At 39.0% G+C, this 20,095-nt stretch overlaps 1 protein-coding gene across 9 annotated transcripts in view; it reads right to left on the reverse strand.

The window, feature by feature from the left end:
* The window catches only part of TBC1D5 (TBC1 domain family member 5), a 599,010-nt gene that overhangs the window by 384,421 nt on the left and 194,494 nt on the right, over positions 1-20,095 (reverse strand). For 2 of the 9 annotated variants that reach the window (XM_061427887.1, XM_061427917.1), the window contains exon 1: positions 2,893-2,993. The exons of the other annotated variants lie outside the window; for them this stretch is intronic. The gene's annotated coding sequence lies outside the window, so the exon portion shown is untranslated. Of the gene's footprint in view, positions 1-2,892; positions 2,994-20,095 lie in introns of those variants that run through there. 9 annotated transcript variants of the gene reach the window in all.

Below are 20,095 nucleotides of genomic sequence, written 5' to 3' on the forward strand. Positions count from 1 at the left end.
CCCCAGCTGAAAGGCATCTGACAGCGCAATCGCTGAGCTTCACTGCTCCCTGCGTGTGAAGCCTCGTGCCTCGTGATCCCAGCACTGCCATGTGTGCTGCGATAGTTAAGGGCCTGTCAGTGTTTCCATTATAAACTCTGGTTTTCAGAGGTTTGTATCTTGGCCTATAAAAATAGATTCCGGTCTGTAACTTGGCATAGAAAGTACTGGTATCAGCCCAAGAGAACATTTTTTGTTCCAATGATTAAAATAAAAATCTGTTTAGTAGTTTTAAGCTAAGAGAGTGTTAAGGGGTGGGGGGATGGGGCGGGGAAGTATAGAATGTTTTAAAAACACCACCAGAACCCAGTGCTCTGCGTCTCACTCACTGCTTCACTTTAGATTTTGAAACGATTAACACAATATAAACCAATGATACTGAGTAAATGAAGAAACCTAAAAAGAGTTTTAATTAAGAACTATGATAGATACCAAAAAAAAGTCATAAACTTTTAAGCAACTACAAATGTAGTATCTCAAATAATTCCCACATTTAAAAATTGACCAAGTACTCCTGACAGTAAACCGAAACTATTTCAAAGATGTTTTTCTAGATACATAAAAATTATGTTTAATGAATCACTACCTGTAGATTCACTTCAGATTAGAGGAGATAGTCCTCAATCCTCTCTTCAGTTCATGCAATAAGACGTTTCTAAAACATATTATTACTTATATATAAAACTCTGAAGCAGTAGTCTTATATACTGTTTGTTAAAAACTATCTTTAAGTTTTGGGGGTATTTTTTCGCCATAACATAGATTTGTCTCCTTCAAAAATATAACTCTTATATAACACTACTGCATCTTAAAAAAACACATTTTTGAAGTAATAACTTCTATCTGATAAAGGGGGTATAGCACTGGTACAACTACCACAGACGGCAATTTAGAAATAGCTATCAAAATTATGAGTGGATATACATATGCATAGATACTCTTTGACCTTGAGATTACATTCTTAGGAAATTATCCTGTGAATATACTTCAATATGTGGGAAACTATATAGCTGTAACTTAAACACACAATAATATTTCTCACAGAATTTTTAAAAAAGCAAAATGGTGAAACCAACATAAATGTAAAGGCATGCAGTGGTATTACTTTATAGCTTTAAAACAGAGGAGGACAGAAGACGGGTATATTGATATAGAAAGACTCCCAAGTTATAAGCAAAAGCAGAAGGTCCAATGTTACTACCTGTAGAAGGAGAGAAAGAGAGAGGAACACATGTACATGTATACATGCACACACACACACACACATATAAAGAGAGCGGAATCTGCTTTTGCAAACATAAAACATTTCCAGAAAGACCCACAATAAACCAACAACAGAGATGGTTTCCCACAAAAACAATGTAATAATTCTGAGTGGTATTCCTAATCAAAATCTCAGTATCAGATGATATAACAAAAATAACAGTGGGGCGGGGGGACAACGCTAAGCTCTGAATTACTAAAAAAAACAATAAAATTAGGTATTATTCCTGTATTCAGCCCAGTGGTCCTCAAATGTTGGTGTATAGCAGAAGTCTCATTAAACAAAGATCCCTGGACTCTATCCTCAAAATTCCTGGTTAATATCTAAGGCTGAGCTGCTGGTCCAGGGACCACACATTGACAATCTCTCTTCTAGATAAGTGACTATCTGTTCAAAGTTGTACATAAACACCCACCTGGTGCAACATTATAATCTAGTTATTATCAATAATATTTCAAAAATAATGCTTGTTTTCTTAAAACTTAATTAGTCTGGATGGTGAAGGTGGATGATAGTTGAGATTATCCTAAGCAGAAAGTGAAGAGAAACTAAAAAGCCTCTTGATGAAAGTGAAAGAGGAGAGTGAAAAAGTTGGCTTAAAGCTCAACATTCAGAAAACTAAGATCACAGCATCTGGTCCCATCACTTCATGGGAAATAGATGGGGAAACAGTGTCAGACTTTATTTTCTGGGGCTTCAAAATCACTGCAGATGGTGATTGCAGCCATGAAATTAAAAGACGCTTACTCCTTGGAAGGAAAGTTATGACCAACCCAGATAAAGCAGACACATTACTTTGCCAATAAAGGTCCGTCTAGTCAAGGCTATGGTTTTTCCAGTAGTCATGTATGGCCATGAGAACTGGACTGTGAAGAAAGCTGAGCGCCGAAGAATTGATGCTTTTGAACTGTGGTGTTGGAGAAGACTCTTGAGAGTCCCATGGACTGCAAGGAGATCCAACCAGTCCATTCTAAAGGAGATCAGTCCTGGGTGTTCTTTGGAAGGAATGATGCTAAAGCTGAAACTCCAGTACTTTGGCCACCTCATGCGAAGAGTTGACTCACTGGAAAAGACTCTGATGCTGGGAGGGATTGGGGGCAGGAGGAAAAGGGGATGACAGAGGATGAGATGGCTGGATGGCATCACTGACTCGATGGACGTGAGTTTGAGTGAACTCCGGGAGTTGGTGATGGACAAGGAGGCCTGGCGTGCTGTGATTCATGGGGTGGCAAAGAGTCGGACACGACTGAGCGACTGAACTGAACTGAAGTAAGGGGAGAGGAGGAACAAGGAGTTTAGTTCTACTGCACTTTTGAAACTCAGCCTTTCATCTCCATTCTGCCACAGATGGAAACCAGTACAATGACTGAAAATATAAACTGAAAAATAATATACTGAGGTGAAAATTACATCACATGATAACTACAAAGGGACATATAACTGTGGGTCCATATACCGACATATTTATTTTTCGTTTGTGACTACACTGTTTTTTGATTAGTCATATGTGTCATTAGCCACTGGCAGGTAAACCTTATCAACTTCAAACAGAGGTGTCATGGTTTGCATTAGGACCCTTCAACACTTACATGTTTAAATCCTAACCCCAGGGCCTCAGGGTGTGGCCTTGTTTGGAGACACAGTAAGAACAATATGATCAGGCGGCCCATGTCATAGGACTGGAGTTCTTCTGGAAAGAGGAAATGCAGCCCCAGGTAGAGGGAGGACAATGTGAAGACACGGGGAGAAGGTGGTCATCCAGAACTGAGGAGGGAGCCCTCGGCAGGAGCCCGCGCCCCTAGAACCAGCTTGACCTCTGACCTCTCATCTCCAGAACTGGGAGACAGTTCCACCCCTGTGTGACACCCTGTCATGGCAACCCCAGCAGACCAATGCAAGAGCTTCCGGGGTTTTCTGTCACTTTAGAAGTTGAATGACTATCGTGACAAAATACTGTGTCAAATGTTGAGATCACAAAAATGATTAATATTATTGCTTGAGATGACATAAATGTTCATGATTCATTAATTAGATTTCAGCAGTTCTAGTCAGAGTTTACCGATTCAATGAGTCACCAACAAAAGGAAAGAGATGCCAGCACCGAGTTCTACCTCCTTTCTCCTGTCAACCGCAGGGCTTTCTCACCGGTCCTTCTAACCCAGCATCTACCTGACAGGCGGTGTCCCTTCTGACAGCACCCTTCATGCAATTTCCCTGATAAAAATGTTTCAATAAATATCATAAATTTCGATAAAAGAACATTCGCTTTCTCCCATTTCAAGTTCTAGTCAATCATACCTCCCAACAGATGTCTCCTTAAACAAATTACTTAAAACCATTGGTTTAGTCTGCACCTAGAAACCTGAAATGTCCTGAAAAGAATAAGCAATTACTTATTATGAACAAAAGAGATAGATGTAGAATAAAGTATCATGTAATACACTTGCGCATACCTATTCTCTTTCAAATAATCCCTCAGTAAGTAGAGCAAAGCGCTAACTACCTCAAACTTTGAAGCAGTTTGAGGGTACAGAGTGACTGGTGTTCTTGGTCTGCGGACACCTCGTAAACGCCCTCGGCTCTCGTGGAAATCCTCTCTCTTGATTCCAAAGCTTGGATGTTAACTTCTCCTGAGGGGCTTGTATCTTACATAACTTTCACTTTGTATTGTGCATCAGGGTGACAAACATGGCCACAATTACAAACTTAACTTTCAATTTCCTGTCATTTTATTATCAAATGTCTCAACTGCTGAACTGCTATCCATTTGTTTCAGCTATCCATTTGGTATAGCTCTCCATTTCTTTCATCTTTATAAAAACAAACAGCATTCAATTGTCAGAGAAAAATAACTGTACAAATTCTTCTCTAGCATCTATCCTCCTTTCTCCCTTCCTCTCTGGGTTCACTTACAGGGTTTAAGAATCTAACCAGGCTGCCGATAAACCTCTATTATGCTACAAGTGAATACATTCACTAGGTAAGTAAATTTCACACCTTCAAAAATTATTAAAGACTGTATCTTGGCCCCTTTATACATAATACTCGAATGCTACGATTTCTTTCAGGCCCCAGACAGAACATCTCTTATTAGTCCTACAATTAAATGATTCAGCAACCAGCCACACTGTCTTTGCCTTTTAACAGTTCCAATCAGTAGCAGATCTAGGTGTAATCAACAGCAGCAGGGGGCTTTGGGAAGCAAAACAAAACAGAAACAGTAGGAATCTTTACTGGAATACAGTAATTGATACAAGGGAACATTACAGGCTATTTTAATCCAAGTTAATCTAAGATATTAGAGTCTGATTTTATAATCAGAAGTGAAATAAGCAGGGCAACTTTTGAGTATATAAACACAGAACAAATTTCAAACAGTTAATAAGGTTAAAATAAAAGGGGACTGCTCTCAAAAGGAATCTTCTTAGTCTCAGAAGGGTCATTACTTCTGTTCTGGTTACTTAGCACCCACTTAGCTGATAAATTAAAGCCCTCCTTACCTCCTACTGTTACCACGCCTAACCAATTTCATATCATATACTTATAAAAATCCAAGCATCTCAGAGAGTAACTGGCAATGCTCTTACTTCTCCTAAGACATGCTTAAAATTTTACCAACAATATCAGGACAGTCTTAAAATGTAATTTAGCAAAATGCTCTCATTTCTTTCATTTTCCTATTTTTGATTCCCTCGCCTAGAGTATAGGGATGGTAGTTCAGTGCTGCGGCTGATGCAGGGAGCACAATCAAAAGCCAATGGTGGTATGATGGGATGGCTACAAATTTTAACTCTACAAAAATTCACAAATGGAAATGTTACCATAGTAACTACCTGATCATTGCACATGAGGTTAGCTGATTTCATGATCTAATTCTATAGCTGTTTATTGCAATATGTGCAATGAGACGTCTGCGACACTTCAAGTCTCCTATTTCCTTACTCTGCTCTGAAGAACAAGATGTGAGGGATGTGGCTGACACGTTTACAGTCTTGTCCAATTTTCCTATACTTATTTCAAATCTTTCAAAACATGAAACAGTTTAAAAAAATTAGTTGGCTAAGGTTTAAAACATCTAACTGCAGAATCCTACATAGGACATATTCCAACTCAGAATGTTAGAATTTCATGTGGCAGGAAACCAGTGTACCTGATGGCAAGCATTTCTCTTTCTGAAAATGTTTCCAAAGTTGTCAACAACTCTCTACAGTGCTTTTACCTCAAAAAGCAGTGTTTTGTATTGTAAAAGGAAAAATATAAAAACAAAAAAACATTTTGTATCCTCCATCCGGAAAGCACATGAATACAAATGTTCATAAAAATCATTATCAGTAAATTGACGTTCCTCTTGAAAAGGTGCTTTTAATAACAATCTTTCTAGACTTCTTGCAGCCACTGTTCGGGAAGAAAACGCATCAGACATAAACACGGCAGGCACAACAGTACAGGGTGCTGATGCTAGTCTGTTCCTCCCTGTCGCAAAGAGTCACTTTATGATTAAAGCTAAATTATAAAACTAATTTACACTGAAAAATAATAAAGCCATCCACCTATTAGGGTTTACAGAATAGAGGATATATGTGCATTAGAGAAACTATAAGATACACATTAAAAAAATAATTTTCTTGGCCCTTTGAAGTATAAATTCTTAGGTAAATCTGAAGGGGATTTTCAAAAAATTTTCAATTATTCTACTGAAAATTATTTCCAACTGCATTAATTTGAGTAACTTTTGTTATCAATTTTAACCATTTCCAAGAATGTGTTATTTTTAGAACACTTGTATCAAATGGAAATTTCTCTTCCATATCTAGTTGGTACCGTTTGATCAAAACAAACCAGGTATCTCTTCATTTTCCCATTCAGTGAAGTTCACTACTGGTCATAAGATATTTAAAAGTAAAGTTATCTAAAAACTAGTTCTTATTAATTTTAGTGGTTTTTGTCACTTGATAAACAAATGAACAAAAATACAGATGTTAACTGACTAGGAGAAAAGGCTTAAAATATTTATTAATCACACTGTAACAATTCAACATATGCAACAGGTTGGACTTTCCTCTCCCATACAATGTTTCAATAATGAATACTTTTCTAATATTCTTTTGAAACTATAGTGTCACATAAAACATAAAATTAATCCATTTAATTTTATTCCCAACCTCTACAGGTTTGTCCCAAACATCCTGTGAAATAATCTAAAGTCAAGGAAGGTGACCTCAGAAATATTATGTAGACTGATTTTTTAAATGTAATAATGACATATTATCAAATCAAGTGTCTTAAATCACTGAGTCTCTCTCCTTTTATGTGATTTGCACTTACTAGTAAAGAAGCATCTAAATGTTTTACTGCGATGAATGCGCTTTAGATCGCTCACACTCAGGGTTAACGCGGGTCACCCAGCGTCTCTCCCCCATCTCACTGCCTCCACCCGCAGCCTCAGTTCACGTTCAGCTGCAGTCCCAAACACCTATGCTTTCATTTTCCTAAATCACGCGGAAGTAACACTGCACTGCGAAAAGGGCCATGCTCATGTGAACCGAAACACATCTATAAAAATAAAAGAGATTTCACCAAATATTGAAAATTAAAAATGTAAGTGTACATCACAAAGCCAAAAAAAGGTACCAGCAAGTGTCCTCGTCTTCAGTCTCACCCACAGTCGAGGTAAGAAGCGCTTTAATCTGTAATGCTTACATCATGGCCACAATTAAGACTGCCATAAAACAGAAACTGTCACGAAATAACTCAAAATTTTTATTCCAATATAAGTAATGCATTTAGTACTTCAAATAAAAAAACAGAGTACCCAGTCTTCTGGAAACAGACTGAGAGACAGTAAGTGATGCTAAGAAGGCGATCCACCTGCTAGGCTTCCCTAAATGGTATGCTGCCATCAAGACAGAGCACTTCCGTATCTGTGAGCATCACCTAATACCATACACATAACGCTTTAAATAAAAACACCAGTAAATGGCTATCACTCGGACTCTTGCAGTGTGCCTGCAGTAAGGTATAAGCGTAAATTCGCAACCACGTGCGCAGAAAACCATCTAAAACCAGTAACTGCGACGTTCTCATCATCTTCCTCCTGCATCTGTCCTTTAAAAATTAATTCAAGACAGAAATTAAAATTATTTAAAAGAACTTTCAATAGAGTGCTTTATTTTCAAAAGCAAGTAAGAATTAAACAGTAAGGCAGCAGTAGAGATGTGTGGGTGTGCACAAGCACGCACTCACTCACACACACACACACACACACACACACACTGCAGAAGACTTCTTCCCCTGGCTGCACCACCGCTTTGCAGACAACAAGCTAATTTGGGTTCGTATCATGCGTCTGATCGGTCACACAGCAATACAAAACAGAAATAAGGAAAGACGACCATCTGCTTGTTAGCTGAAACTATAAAAGTATATCTTTTTAATAAACAATAAAATTAGTTTGACAGGGCAGAGACCACCTGAATAGAAAATCAAATATTTCATGTTATTTAAGGTGTATGTCTGCTGGCTATTAAAATACTCCTCTTTAATTTATTACAGCAACACACACAATACTCATGTCATCCCCATTTTCTAAATCAATAATCAGCACAGCATGCTTCATTAACAGTGACCAATCACGGATGAGCTGGGGATCTCATTTTACAACATGAGCATTCCTAAGACATAAACCATCTGCTACTTGTAGTAACAGAAAAATCAAATTAATCCATTCTTATCATGCATTCAGATTTTAAAGCAATTAAAGATGCTCTTAGTGTAATCGCAGCCACAGAAGTAGTTCTGTAATGAGGGAAGCAAACTCTTTACTGAACTTTCTGTCATTCTCAATACATTTGAAAACTTTACAAGCTTTCTGCACTCCAGTGGGCCATTGTTCTCTGCACACAGATGTTGAAAACAACAAGCAATTTTTATTAAACATTTAATCTTTGCACATTTGAAGGAGTTTAAATACTGAACAGTGATCAAAACATAAAACATATAAACACCCCAAATAATTGCATATTAAAATGAGGCACAACGTCCAATTTAAACTTGCAATAGCAAGAAATTGAGAACTGAGGCTTTCCTGATTCCTTAACCTCCTGCCTCCATCCCTTATATTTTCTAATACATATGGTTAGTGCGATGCCATCTCCAACATCTGCAACACCTGAGCAATGGTACCGGCAGCTTTATTTCTAAATGGTATAGATCTGTGGTTTTATGTAACCTTTCCCCTCTTAGGATGTCTGTAACAGGAAAACTACTATTCAATACTAAAACTATTATTCAATAACTAAAAGTGGAAAACACGCAACAGGAACCCTTCCAAATGATTAACAAAAGGACCTGTGCTCTTGCGGGGCGGGGGTGGGAGGAACAATCACAGAGACAACAAGGAAGCAATCTTCTCAAAGCAAAGGAAACAATCTAGTGGGTGAAACTGACTTCCCTTACAGGTCTCTCACCCGCCCCCTACTCCCCCCCACAAAAAAAAATTGTGTGAAATATCCAAACTTCACTTCAAAGTCATAATTTAAATCAAATATTTTGGAAATGTTTCAAAAGAGGACAAAAGTAATTATAGTTTCCAAATGAAATACATCCCTCCTAAATACTGAGGGATGAATAGGAGTTTGGGAGCCAGCAGAGGGAAGGCTGCGGGGAAAGGTGATCTGGAGGCTGCAGGGAGCAGAAAGGCAAAGGATGAAAGACGACACTCTTTCCAGGAAAACCGACAAAAGCTGCAGCCCATACCTGGCAGTATTCCTGGCCCCAGGACACAGGTCCTGATCACATGGGGCTCGTGGCAGGAGTCCGACAGTAAGCAACCATGAAAACACCAGGGGGCACCGATGGCTCTGATGAAAATGAAACAAATGGACGGGACGGAAAGACACTGAGGCTGTTTTAGACTGGATGGGTCTTCAGGTATCTGAAGAAATGATACTTAAAGTGAGAGCTGAGCGACAAGAAGAAGCCCATCATGGATAGGAGTGCACTGAGTAGAGACAGACAGCACAGGCGCCCACAGGCAGAGGTAAGCTTGCACCACAATTCCAAAGTTCCTTGCGCTAGAGAAACAGCGTATCCTAACATTTAATGTGGAATTTTGCACTTTCCAGGATGTTCTTTTCACTATTAATATACTAGCCCCAAATCCTGCTTGGGAAATAGAAAATAAACTATTACCATATCAACTGAGGGACAAACGCAAAATTGACTATATGATACATGTTAACTCTTTACTGGACTAACAGACTGAGCACAAATGTAACCTGTCACATTTGGGACAAAAGAGAGACAGAGAAGCAAGAAAGGACAGGGAAGGACGTCCTGCGTCCCGACCGCTCTTTCAAGACATCTTCAAAGTCACTGTTAAAAAGGTTATCAATCTATAAAAAATCCCGAACTAAAGCCACACGAACAGGCCATTCCTTGTCTTTAAAAATGTTCTTTATGAAACTACAATGAGATTCTATTTTTCACTCATCAGATTGGCAAAACTCCTCAAGTCTGACAACACAGACCAGCAGTACAGGGAAAGGCCAGCTCTGCCACTGCACGCTGCTGGTGAGAGAAGAGACAGGCACCACGCCAGCAGGGGAGTGTGGCAATGCTGAATAAAACCAGAAATGCACTTTCTCTTCACCCAGAAAATCCACACTGGAGATCACTCCCACAAATACATTAGAACACATACATACATGCACATGCCCACAAGCTCCAAAAATCAAAAGCAAATTCCTAATTTTTATATAATGTCATCCAGCAATAAAATTAACCTGAGTTAATATGAAGCTATTTACAGGCTGTATTTAGCCAACACTGTGGTAATCACACATTTTCTATCAGAAACAGTAACTTGTTTACCAGTGCTCTGTAGAAATGCTCTATAATTTTGGAACATACATCACATTAACAATTGTGAAATCCAAAAAAAATGTGAATTTCTAAATAGCTAGTCTTCTTATGGATTTCAGGTAAGGAATTTAGGATCTATACAAGCTTATTCATTAGAATATTTTTTTAATTTTAATTTAATTTAATTTACTTATTTTAATTGAAGGATAACTGCTTTACAGTATTGTGTTGGTTTTTACCAAATACCAACATGGATCAGCCACAGGTTTACCCATGTCCCCTCTCACGTGAACATCCCTCCCACCTCCATCATTACAATATTTTTAATTAAAGCAAAATACTGGAAACCACCCAAATGTTCAACAACAGGAGACCAGCTGATACAACCATGAACAACTACTCTTTCCTTACTTTAAATCCTATCGCTCAGCCTACGATGGTGAATGCAGTATCTTCTGTTTGCAAGACACATGCTATTTTTATAGACAACTTTCACCTCACATGTCTCTTAAAGTAAAGACACTTCAAATAAAACCCCCACTCTACAGGAGCGTAAGTATATCTGGTGAGAAAAGACTACACAAAGTAACCTAAGATTTAAATAACAACCCACAGTTATTATAAAGAGGTCAATACAAAAAGTCCTTTACCAAAGCCCATTGTTTACCATTTCACTAATCCATTCTTTTAAAAGGAACTCACCCAAAAACATCTTCAAAAAAAAAAAAACAAAAAACAACCACGGTTTATGTTAGCTCACAGAGGAGTAATTTAGGAAGCTTTACTCAGAGCTCCACAGGAAACCTGTAACTAAGGCAATCGGTGAGGAAATGCTCATTGACCAGAGCTGATGCTTGTCCTGAAGGACAGGGAGAAGGTTAAAAAAAAAAAAAAGTTCTAGGAACTTTTATCCAGGGAGCTTAGTTTGAACACATTCTGGACAAGAAGAACAAGAACATGTGATATTCAGGAACATGTTCTAGAAAATCCACAAAGCCTGATGACTAATACATAGGCTCTTCGCCCTCCCCCAGCACGGAGAACTTTTCTGCTGTCTGGGTGCCAAGTAAAAGCTTTACACAAATGGGAGCCAAGCTAGATCCAAAAGGATGTATAACAAGGTGGATATTCGAAACACATCCACTTCCTCCATACAATCTTTCCATTCTAGGGTCACTGACCCTTCTCCTTATAAATACTACAGCTATTCGGCATTTGTCTTCATTTTAAATATTTAGCAGTGATGTTTTTCCTTACTAACACAGGTTGATAATGAATGTATAAGTTGACCTATATAAAATTATTGATATTTAAGCTTTTTATCTACCAAAAGAAGGAATGGTGTAAACTTCCTTTTCATTACCATCTTCTCTTCGTGTCTGGTCAGCACCCACCCCACTTAGGTCCTCCGAGCCTGCCTCCACGCCACCTCACACTCCACACGACAACACCCGCGAGCGCAGGCTGACCAGGACACGCCTTCCTGCCTGCCTTTCTCTCCTGCCCCAAACGCTGATAAGCATGCAACGGATCACAACTGATGTTTTTACAGGAGAATCTTAAAACAGAGCTACTTTATCACAAGGGCGACTCCTTTTTCAAATGTTATAATTATTTTTATTAAATAACTTCTTAGAAAAACTTTTCAAAAATGACTGTTACAGATTATAAAATTCCTTAACAGCAAGAATACTGGAGTGGGTAGCCTTTCCCTTCTCCAGGGGATCTTCCCAACCCAGGGATCGACCCAGGTCTCCCGCATTGCAGGCAGACTCTTTACCAGCTGAGCCACAGGGGAAGCCCTAACAGCAAGAAATGACCATTATTAACTGACCTTAGACCAATAATTTACATACAAAAGTGAGTTATACTCACTGACCATTTCTATTTTTTTCATAAGTATGAAAAGTAAGAATAGAAAAAGCATAAACAAGCAGAAGGTACATATAAGACATTGGTAAATACATTCTTAGGAAAAGTTAAAGCAAATAAAAGTTTAATTGCTTAACATGAACGAAAAGCATATTATATGTTGACAGGCGCTCAAATTACTAGTAAAACAACAAGTACTGATGCTAAGTATTCACTGGTGACAAAACTAGAAAAAGTGAGTGTAAAACCAAGAATTAATCACAAGAAAAATGAACAAATTTTCCATGAACAACTTTTAAAACAAAATAAATGTAAAACCAGTGGTTCAGGGAAAAGAACAGAGTGATGGCTACTTATTTCTCAGGGCTGCTTTGACACACAATGGCTTAAATGAATAAACATTCCCAGTTACATGCAATTATCGATGGAATTAGAAGTTTGTGTGTCAGTAACTGTATGTTCGTATGTATATATATAAAAATAGAACTTTTATATAAAGTGTAACAAGGTGCGCTGATACTAGCAAGCGTGAAAAGGAAACATATTTTGCTTACTTTTCACTGCAATTTTCACTGGTAGTCACCTTCTGCTCTTTTCTTTTTTGGTATCTGAGCATAACTAAGAAGGTAATATTTTACATAAAATAATTTGTCAGGCATAAATATTAGAAATTTAAGTAAAACAGGATATAGATACAGAGAAAGACACAGCCATATACCAAAATAAAACACAGTGATCCTAAACCCTTAAGGAAAGGTCAGTCCTGGCTTCCTGATTACCCAGCAAACGTTACAAAAACGTTACAAATTCTCATGAAACAAATTCTTCTCTCTTGTGAATTAGAGTAACCCATTTACATGGTTATAACAGCTATTAAAAAGCAAAATTCAACTGAGTAAATTTTAAAGATCTTACTGGTTTTATTCAACAAATATGAGTTGGGCACCATCCCATTTAGCAGACAGAAAGTAATGCCAAGGAAGTGTACAAAAAGAGAGATTTTTATAGGCAGAAGAAAGCAGGACAAGGAGGTGTATCAGGCATAGAGGAAGAAGACTGGTTACGGCAAGACCATCCCGACTCGGGGCTTCCCAGGTGGTGCCGGGAGTGGGAAAGGACCTGCCTGCCAAAGCCGGAGACGGAAGAGACGCGGGTTCAACCCCTGGGGATACCTGCAGCCCTTGAAGAAGGAAATGGGAACCCATTCCAGTATTGTTGCATGGAATATCCCATGGTCAGAGAGGCCTGGCACGCTACAGTCCATTGGGTCGCAAAAAAGCTGGGCATAACTGAGTACACACACACATTCTTCTTCAGGGGATAGCAAGGGTCTAGTGTTTAGTAGGTAAATCTTGATGGACTAGTTTCAGATTTCATTTCTGGGAGAGCCAAAACTGTATATAAGTTGTCTCAGTTTGGTTACATGGGGCTTAGCATAAATGACTCCATTTTGGGCCTGCTGTCTTGTTTTAACACAGCCAAATTCTTCTACCTATAAAAAATTATTAAAAGATTAGACTTTTTTTCAAGAAACCTTAGTTTGCCAAATTCTGTTTTAAAGTCAATGAACATGACTTTATCCATAAGGAAAGTCAACTATTAACAGTGAATCTTAAATAAAATTAAAATTATGTTCCTAAAACCTCAGAGGATTTGCTCTCAGAATGATTTTAACAATCAATTTATTTAAATTGCAGTTTGATTTCATGGAAAATAAGAAACTACAGAAAACACAAACTTAACAGATTGCACAATATAAAATCATCACCTTACATTACAATTTAATATTAATAATAGCTAAGACTGAATGAAATTGAGAAAAAGCAACATTAATAGCACACCATCAATAGCAAATGGGCTTCTCTTTTTAAAGCTTTCAACAGTTATACACAGAAGACGAAAATATACTGCAAGGGAAACTGACTTCAAGGTGATCAAAAATTAGTGGTCACAGATCAGTCGCTCAATCATGTCCAGCTCTTTGCGACCCCATGAATCGCAGCACGCCAGGCCTCCCTGTCCATCACCAACTCCCAGAGTTCACTCAAACTCATGTCCATTGAGTTGGTGATGCCATCCAGCCATCTCATCCTCTGTCGTCCCCTTCTCCTCCTGCCCCCAATCCCTCCCAGCATCAGAGTCTTTTCCATTGACTCAACTCTTCCCATGAGGTGGCCAAAGTACTGGAGTTTCAGCTTTAGCATCAGTCCTTCCAAAGAAATCCCAGGGCTGATCTCCTTCAGAATGGACTGGTTGGATCTCCTTGCAGTCCATGGGACTCTCAAGAGTCTTCTCCAACACCACAGTTGAAAAGCATCAATTCTTCAGAACTCAGCCTTCTTCACAGTCCAACTCTCACATCCATACATAACCACTGGAAAAACCATAGCCTTGACTAGACGAACCTTTGTTGGCAAAGTAATGTCTCTGCTTTTGAATATGCGATCTAGGTTGGTCATAACTTTCCTTCCAAGGAGTAAGCGTCTTTTAATTTCATGGCAGCAGTCACCATCTGTAGTGATTTTGGAGCCCAGAAAAATAAAGTCTGACACTGTTTCCACTGTTTCCCCATCTATTTCCCATGAAGTGATGGGACCGGATGCCATGATCTTCGTTTTCTGAATGTTGAGCTTTAAGCCAACTTTTTCACTCTCCACTTTGACTTTCATCAAGAGGCTTTTTAGTTCCTCTTCACTTTCTGCCATAAGGGTGGTGTCATCTGCATATCTGAGGTTATTGATATTTCTCCCAGCAATCTTGATTCCAGCTTGTGTTTCTTCCAGTCCAGCGTTTCTCATGATGTACTCTGCATAGAAGGTAAATAAGCAGGGTGACAATATACAGCCTTGACGTACTCCTTTCCTGATATGGAACCAGTCTGCTGTTCCACGTCCAGTTCTAACTGTTGCTTCCTGACCTGCATACAGGTTTCTCAAGAGGCAGGTCAGGTGGTCTGGTATTCCCATCTCTTTCAGAATTTTCCACAATTTATTGTGATCCACACAGTCAAAGGCTTTGCCATAGTCAATAAAGCAGAAATAGATGCTTTTCTGGAACTCTCTTGCTTTTTCGATGATCCAGCGGATGTTGGCAATTTGATCTCTGGTTCCTTTGCCTTTTCTAAAACCAGCTTGAACATCGGGAAGTTCACGGTTCACATATTGCTGAAGCCTGGCTTGGAGAATTTTGAGCATTACTTTACTAGCGTGTGAGATGAGTGCAATTGTGCGGTAGTTTGAGCATTCTTTGGCATTGCCTTTGAGATTGGAATGAAAACGGACCTTTTCCAGTCCTGTGGCCACTGCTGAGTTTTCCAAATTTGCTGGCATATTGAGCGCAGCACTTTCACAGCATCATCTTTCAGGATTTGAATAGCTCAACTGGAATTTTATCACCTCCACTAGCTTTGTTCATAGTGATGCTTCCTAAGGCCCACTTGACTTCACATTCCAGGATGTCTGGCTCTAGGTCAGTGATCACACCATCGTGATTATCTGGGTCATGAAGATCTTTTTTGTACAGTTCTTCTGTGTATTCTTGCCACCTTTTCTTAATATCTTCTGCTTCTGTTAGGTCCATACCATTTCTGTCCTTTATCGAGCCCATCTTTGCATGAAATGTTCCTTTGGTATCTCTAATTTTCTTGAAGAGATCCCTAGTCTTTCCCATTCTGTTGTTTTCCTCTATTTCTTTGCACTGATCACTGAAGAAGGCTTTCTTATCTCTTCTTGCTATTCTTTGGAACTCTGCATTCAGATGCTCATATCTTTCCTTTTCTCCTTTGCTTTTTGCTTCTCTTCTTTTCACAGCTATTTGTAAGGCCTCCCCAGACAGCCATTTTGCTTTTTTGCATTTCTTTTCCATGGGGATGGTCTTGATCCCTGTCTCCTGTACAATGTCACAAACCTCAGTCCATAGTTCCTCAGGCACTCTATCTATCAGATCTAGGCCCTTAAATCTACTTCTCACTTCCACTGTATAATCATAAGGGATTTGATTTAGGTCATAACTGAATGGTCTAGTGGTTTCCCCATTTTCTTCAATTTAAGTCTGAATTTGGCAATAGGAGTTCATGGTCTGAGCCACAGTCAGCTCCTGGTCTTGTTTTTGCTGACTGTATAGAGCTTCTCCATCTTTGGCTGTAAAGAATATAAACAATCTGATTTCAGTGTTGACCATCTGGTGATGTCCATGTGTAGAGTCTTCTCTTGTGTTGTTGGAAGAGGGTGTTTGCTATCATTCTGTATTCCAAGGCCAAATTTGCCTGTTCCTCCAGGTGTTTCTTGACTTCCTACTTTTGCATTCCAGTCCCCTATAAAGAAAAGGACATCTTTTTGGGGTGTTAGTTCTAAAAGGTCTCATAGGTCTTCATAGAACCGTTCAACTTCAGCTTCTTCAGCATTACTGGTTGGGGCACAGACTTGGATTACTGTGATACTGAATGGTTTGCCTTGGAAACGAACAGAGATCATTCTGTAGTTTTTGAGATTGCAAGGTTGAATTCATGTAGTTATATCTGGGGATTTTTTACACAGTCCTATAACAAATTATTGGTTATGAACACCAGACCAAAGGTAAATGAGGAGCATAAGAAGAAAGGGTACATTTCCCTGCTATGGGTTAGCAAACTGACTCTGCAAAGGGCCACACAGGTATAATTTTACGTGTTGTGAACCAGTCTCTTTCCTAACTTACTCAATTTTGCTATAAATAATGAGCATGGCTATACTTCAGTAAAGCTCTATTTACACGCACTGAAAACTAAATTTCAAATAAATGTTCATGTGCCACAAATTACACTTACCTTTTTTTTTTTTCATTAAAAATATAAAAACCTTTCTTGGTTTGTGTGCTGTACAAAAATGGATGGCACACAAGATGTGGCCATGAACCAGACCTACGTCAATCCTGTTCTCAGTCACATGCAGAATCACACTGTCTCTTAATCACATTGTTGAAAAAGAAACTAGAACCTTTCCTAGAATACACTAAATAATCTGATTTAATATTTCAATATAAAATACTGAAATCACTAGCAAAATAAAAATAAAGATTGTTTACAAATGCCAGTGGAACATTTGGAAATTTCCATAAGGAAGGAATGAAAGTCGCTCAGTCATGTCTGACTCTTTGCAACCCCATGGATTATACAGTCCGTGGGATTCTCCAGGCCAGAATACTGGAGTGGGTAGCCTTTCCCTTCCCCAGGGGATCTTCCCAACCCAGGCATCAAACCCAGGTCTCCCACATTGCTGGCGGATTCTTTACCAGCTGAGCCACAAGGGAAGCCTGAAAATGAAATGCTTGTCTGCTGAAACCCAGGAAGGAGAGACAAAGGTAATCTTCATACATTGCAGAAATGTAGAGCCCACATATCCTAACCACAAAACAAATCTAGAATTTTCTAATGTCAAAAAATACTTGTTAGATAACCAGAAATTGAAATAAAATTCACTTCTCAATGGGTTACATACGGAAAACATTACATAACAAACGAAATAATGAGTGAACACATTAGGCTTTCCACATCAGTGCTGCCAAAGTTAAAGCAATAGAGAGGTGTTACGCGCCTCCTGATGAAAGAACCCGATCACACCTACAATCTTGCCTAAGAAATTAAGCCTAAATCCAGTCAAGCTCTGGTGGTACCTGCCAACCTGAAGAAAATACAGAACAGAATGCTTACTTGGACCATGAGAACTCTATGGGTCAAACAGCCCAGATTCTTCAGAAGATCATTTGTACAGAAAAGAAAGTTCTGGAGGAACTCCAGGCTAAGAAAGACTTAAAGGCAAAGACAGTTTAAAAAAAAAAATAGGCAACACCGAACTGTTGTGCCTGGAGAGGAATATGTAGGTGAAAATTAAATAACTTATTATTCTGAAAGTCAGGAAAGTGGCTAATTTGGGAGGGAAAAGGATCCTTAAAACACACAGAAGGGCTTCTGCAGGAGTTGGCAAAGATCCCCTTCTTGACCTGGGTGATCACTACAACCATGTTTCTCCTGTAATAACTCGCTAATATATACATTTCTTTCTATAGTTTTCTTCAGCAGGATTCCATGTTACAATGGAAAGGTTAAAAACAAATTAATTAAAGAAAAAAAAAATCCTTAACTTTTTTCTTAGAAAGAGCAAAGAGGACGTAATACCATATCCAAATAGGACTTTTTTAAAATACAGGGGTTAAAAGGAGTACTACCTACAACTTTGTGCCCCAAAATGTGAAGATCCAAACAAAATTAAAAAGAACGATGATGAAACGGAGAGTTTTCTAAATCCACACTCTGAACTGTACTATAAAGAAACAGAAGACAACTCAACATTTTAGAAGATAACTAGAAATGTAGTAAAGGAGTTTCCTTTAATATCACAACACCCCTCACTCCCAACCAAAGGCACTATGGGTAAATTTTACCAACCCTTAAAGCTCTTTCAAATCCTAAAAGATGATGCTGTGAAAGTGTTGCATTCAATATGCCAGTGGATTTGGAAAATCCAGCAGTGGTCACAGGACTGGAAAGGGTCAGTTTTCATTCCAATCGCAAAGAAAGGCAATGCCAAAGAATGTTCAAGCTACCACACAATTGCACTCATCTCACACGCTATCTGAAGAAGGAAATGGCACCCACTCCAGTACTCTTGCCTGGAAAATTCCATGGACGGAGGAGCCTCATGGGCTGCAGTCCATGGGCTGCAGTCACGAAGAGTTGGACACAACTGAGCGACTTCACTTTCACTTTTCACTTTCATGCATTGGAGAAGGAAATGGCAACCCACTCCGGTGAGCCTGGTGGGCTGCCGTCTCTGGGGCTGCACAGAGTCAGACATGACGGAAGCAACTTAGTAGCAGCAGCAGCACACGCTATCAAAGTAATGCTGAAAATTCTCCAAGCCAGGCTTCAACAGTAAGTGAACCATGAACTTCCAGATGTTCAAGCTGTATTTAGAAAAGACAGACGAACCAGAGATCAAATTGCCAACATCTGCTGGATCATCGAAAAAGCAAGAGAATTCCAGTAAAATATCTACTTCTGCTTCATTGACTATGCTCAAGCCTTTGACTGTGTGGATGACAGCAAACTGGAAAATTCTGAAAGAGATGGGAATACCAGACCACCGTATCTGCCTCCTGAGAAATCTGTATGCAGGTCAAGAAGCAACAGTTAGAACTGGACATGGAACAACAGACTGGTTCCAAATTGGGAAAGGAGTACATCAAGGCTGTATATTGTCACCTTTCTTATTTAATTTATATGGCAGAGTACATCAGGCAAAATGCTGGACTTTAAAGCACAAGCTGGAATCAAGATTGCTGGGAGAAGTATCAGTAATCTCAGATATGCATACGACACCATCCTTATGGCAGAAAGCAAAGAGGAACTAAAGAGCCTCTTGATGAAAGTGAAAGAGGAGAGTGGAAAAGTTGGCTTAAAACTCAACATTCAAAAAACTAAGACCACATTCTCTAAAGAAATTATTCTTCAATTAAAAAATGAATAAATTAAAAAAAAAACTAAGTTTATGGCATCTGGTCCCATCACTTCATGGCAAACAGATGGGGAAACAGTGGAAACAGTGGCTGACTATTTTCTTAGGCTCCAAAATCACTGCAGGTGGGGACTGCAACTATAAAATTAGGAGATGCTTGCTTCTTGGATGAAAAGCTATGACCAACCTGGACAGCATATTAAAAAGCAGATACATTACTTTACAGACAAACGTCTGTCTAGTAGAAGCTATGGTTTTTCCAGTAGTCATATACAGATGTGATAGTTGGACCATAAAGAAAGCTGAGTGCCAAAGAATTGATGCTTTTGAATTGTGGTGTTGGAGAAGAGTCTTGAGAGTCCAACCAGTCCATTCTAAAGGATATCAGTCCTGAGTATTCATTGGAAGGACTGATGCTAAAGCTGAAGCTGCAGTACTTTGGCCACCTGATGTGAAGAACTGATTCACTGGAAAAGACCCTGATTCTGGGAAAGATTGAAGGAGGGAGGAGAAGGGGATGACAGAGGATGAGATGGTTGGATGGCATCCCCGACTCCATGGACATGAG

Source organism: Bos javanicus, chromosome 1, assembly GCF_032452875.1.
Source record: "Bos javanicus breed banteng chromosome 1, ARS-OSU_banteng_1.0, whole genome shotgun sequence".
NCBI lineage: Eukaryota > Metazoa > Chordata > Mammalia > Artiodactyla > Bovidae > Bos > Bos javanicus.